Source organism: Chiloscyllium punctatum, chromosome 6 (assembly GCF_047496795.1).
Source record: "Chiloscyllium punctatum isolate Juve2018m chromosome 6, sChiPun1.3, whole genome shotgun sequence".
NCBI classification, from domain to species: domain Eukaryota; kingdom Metazoa; phylum Chordata; class Chondrichthyes; order Orectolobiformes; family Hemiscylliidae; genus Chiloscyllium; species Chiloscyllium punctatum.
Genome location: NC_092744.1, coordinates 35548345 through 35552263, shown reverse-complemented (window position 1 = coordinate 35552263; position 3919 = coordinate 35548345).

The following is a 3919-nucleotide window of genomic DNA, read 5'->3' as shown; positions in this document are numbered from 1 at the left end:
ATATCCTGGGGGTTGCCATTGACTGGAAACTGAACTAGACTAGCCATAAATACTGACTACAAAAGGAGGACAGAGGCCCTAAATAGGAATCCTGCAGTGAGTAACTTACCTACTGATTCACCAAAGCTTATTCACCAACTACAAGGCACAAATCAGGAGTATGATGGAATAATTCCCACTTGCCTAAACCAGTACACCTCTAAAAAACACTCAAGAAGCTTGACACAATTCAGGACAAAGAGCCCACTTGATCTAATATATTGAGGCTCAGTAGCAGCAGGGTACCGTCTACAAGATGCACTGCAAAAGTAAACTGAGGATTCTTGACAACACCTTCCAAACTCACGACCACTACCATTTGGTAAGTACAAAGGCAGCAGATCTATGGAAACACCACCACGTGCAAGTTCCCCTCCAAGCCACTTACCATCTGAGTTGGAAATATACTGACATTTCTTCACAGGCACGAGATCAAAATCGAAGAATTTCCTCTCTAATGACATTATGGGTACACTTTCATCAAATGGACAGCAGCACTTTAAAAAGCCACCTTCTCAAGGACAATTAGGAATGGGCAATAAATGTGGGCCAGTCAGTGACAACCACATTCAAAGAATAAAAAAGGCAAATGATAAGAAGAAAAACAATGGAAATTTTACAAAAATATAATGTTCATTAGCTGAGAAATTGCACCACATACACAATAGCATGATTGGCAAGTACACTAAACTTGCTAGTACAATAATTAAGGGACATAAGTAAGGATTTGTATTTCTTTGGCATCTTTCACATCCTCAGAAAACTTTACAGTCAATGAATTACTCAGAAGTTTAGTTTGGTTGGCAAACACAGTTCCAAAGACACCAGTGACATGAAAATCCAGTTTTATTTTGGTGGTTAATGAAAAGACAATGGCCCAAAAATCTCCTTTGTTCTTTTCAAATAATGCTTTGGGATTTTTAATATTTACTACTGTTTGTTGCCAAATACAGTTTTCAGCTTGCAAGTGTGCAAATATTATCTGGAGGAGTGTGAAATAAGAGGAAACTATGTTGAAGAGGAATACTTTTCAAGGATTTGGTTTGTGGTGATAATGGGGTTTGCGGTGAGGTATGAAATTTATGCAAACTGCTGCCAGGTAAGTTAGTTGCCTACTCGTTGGTCTGAAGGTTACTCCTTTCTTTTTCAGCATCTTTTCCCTCAGAATCATAGCAAGCTTTCTGATGTTCAATCTTCATACCACGGTCATGTTGAGTGGCAATATTGTGTAGCACAAGCATTCAAGCAGCTTATTGGAAACTTTCTCTAAGTCACGTTGAAGAGCTCTTCCATAGGATCTTGCCATCCAACGCATTATTTTAAAGTGCTAATTTCTTCTTTGTCCTCGCATGTCGCTCTGGTTGCAGCATGGTAGTGTCAGGATTGTTCTAGGGTCAACAGACAGGTAGTCTTTGTCCACCAGCAGACCAACAGGCACTGGTTACTACTCCTGGGAAACTTAAACTCTGGCAATATGGGAGCATTGTGAACCTTCCTGGGAAAGCATAGCCAAGTCCGTACACTCAGGTTACAGTTGCTGGCAAGCTGGATGTTCATCAATAGTTGTAGTTAAAGGATGGAGATAAAGGATAGTTAAAGCTCATGAAGAGATATCCTCACGTTATGTATGCAATCTATTCCCTGTTACATTTGGTAGATATGAATGATTACCAGGAAGACAACTGCTTATTCATTTACTTTCTGCTGTCATTGAAGAAATGTATGAGCTTGCTTTCTGAAATAAGAAAGTCTATCATCTGACGAATGTAGGAGAGATTAGCAGATTGGTCAATATGTGCAACATTACTTGCTACTGCCTGGAACAAGTTAGAGAAGTTCAAAACTGTGTGAAATGTGGACAGAGCAAAGAGGGAGAAATTGTTTCCTGTGGAAGAAAGGTCACAGATTTAAGGGGACTGACAAAGAATCAAATCCAACAGAACAAAAATCTTTTTATGCAGCAAGTGGTTACAATTGGAATATACAGCCTGAGAGTGCAGTGGAGGTGGACTGAATCATGGCTTTCAAGAGTTGTGGAAGAAAGTGAGGACTGCAGATGCTGGAGATCAGAATCGAGTGTGTGGTGCTGGAAAAGCACAGCAGGTCAGGCAGCATCAGAGGAGCAGGAGAATCGACATCTCGGGCATAAGCCTTCATCAGGAATTCCTGATGTTGAGTCTCCTGTAACCCGGATGCTGCCTGACCTGCTGTGCTTTTCCAGCACCACACGCTTGACTTCCAAGAGCTGTCAACAAGCACCTGAACAGAAAAGAATTACTGGTCTATGAGAAAAAGTAGGGTCTAGGGAGGTGTGTTTGTAGTGGGTTGGAGCACGTTAGTGCATTACTGCCAAATACTGGAAATGTGTTAGAATGGGGATGGCATGCAACAGGTGGAGTAGCAAGTATAGAATGGAATAGAAAGGATTTTTATAGTTCTTTGATAGACCATATGTATCATTGGCAAGATGAGCATTTGTTGGCCATTCTAATTGACTTTATGCAAGTGGTTATGGACCACTTTCTTGAACTGTTGTAATCCATTGGGTTTAGTACAGTTAGGAAGAAAGTTCCAGGATTTTAACTCAGTGACAGTACAATCATACAGTTTCAAGTAAGGATGCTGTGTGGCTTAGAGGGGAACTTGCAGATGGTATGCTTGTTGATTGTTACACTTGTCTCGAGATGGTAGAGATTGTTTGTTTAGCGCTGTTGAAGAAAACTTGACAAGTTACTGCAGTACATCTTGTACATTTTCACAAAGTGCTTTGATGGCATAGGTAGTGAATGTCGAAGGTTGTGATTGGGATACCAACCTAATGAGAGGCTTTGTCCTGCATGGTGTTGAGGTTCTTAAGTGTCATGGGAGTCACCCTCATCCAGTCAAGTGTAGAGTATTCTATCAGACTCCTGACTCGTATCTTGTAGATTGTGAACAGACTTGGGGAGACGGGAAATCAGTAGCTCATCATATAATTTCTAGCTTCTTGATCCATAATATTTCCATAACTGCTCTAGTTCAGTCCTCAGGACGTTGATCGTGGAGATTCAGCAATGTCAATGCCATTGAATTTCAAGGGGGATTGTTTTCTTTGCTTTTTCTGGAGATAATTATCACCCATTCCTTCTGCATTGTGTTTTTTTTATTATTCATTTGTGTGGAGTTACCAGCTGGCCAGCGTTTAGTTGCCCTTGAGAAGGTGGTTGCTTTCTTGAACTGCTGTACTCCATGTGCTGCAGCATGATCCACAATGCCCTTAGGGAGGGAATTACAGGATTTTGACCCAGCAGCACTGAAGGAATGGTGATATATTCCCAAGTCGGGGCAGTAACTTGCAGGTGGTGATGCTTCCATGTATCCGTCCTTGTAAAGTCATACTGCATGGAGACAGACCCTTCGATCCAACCAGTCCATGCCGACCATAATCCCAAACTAGTCTCACTTGCCTGTGCTTGGCCCATATCCCTCCAAACATTTCTTATTCATGTACTTATTCAAATATCTCTTAATGCTATAACTGCACCCTCATCCACCACTTCTTCTGAAAGTTCATTCCACACACAAACCACTCTGTGTGTAAAAACATTGCCCCCGTATCTTTTTAAATCTTTCTCTTCTCACCTTAAAAATATGCACCCTAGTCATGAAATGCCTCACCCTTGAGAAAAGACGTCTGCCATTCACCTTACCTATACCGTTCATGATTTTGTAAACATCTACAAGGTCACCTTCCAGATGAAAGTGGTTGTGGGTTTAGAAGGTGTTGTGTAAGGATCTTTAGTGAATTTCTGTAGCACATCTTGAGGATACTACACAATCCTGCTACTGACAGTCAGTGGTGGAGGGAACAGATGCTTGTGGATGTGATGCCTATCAAGCA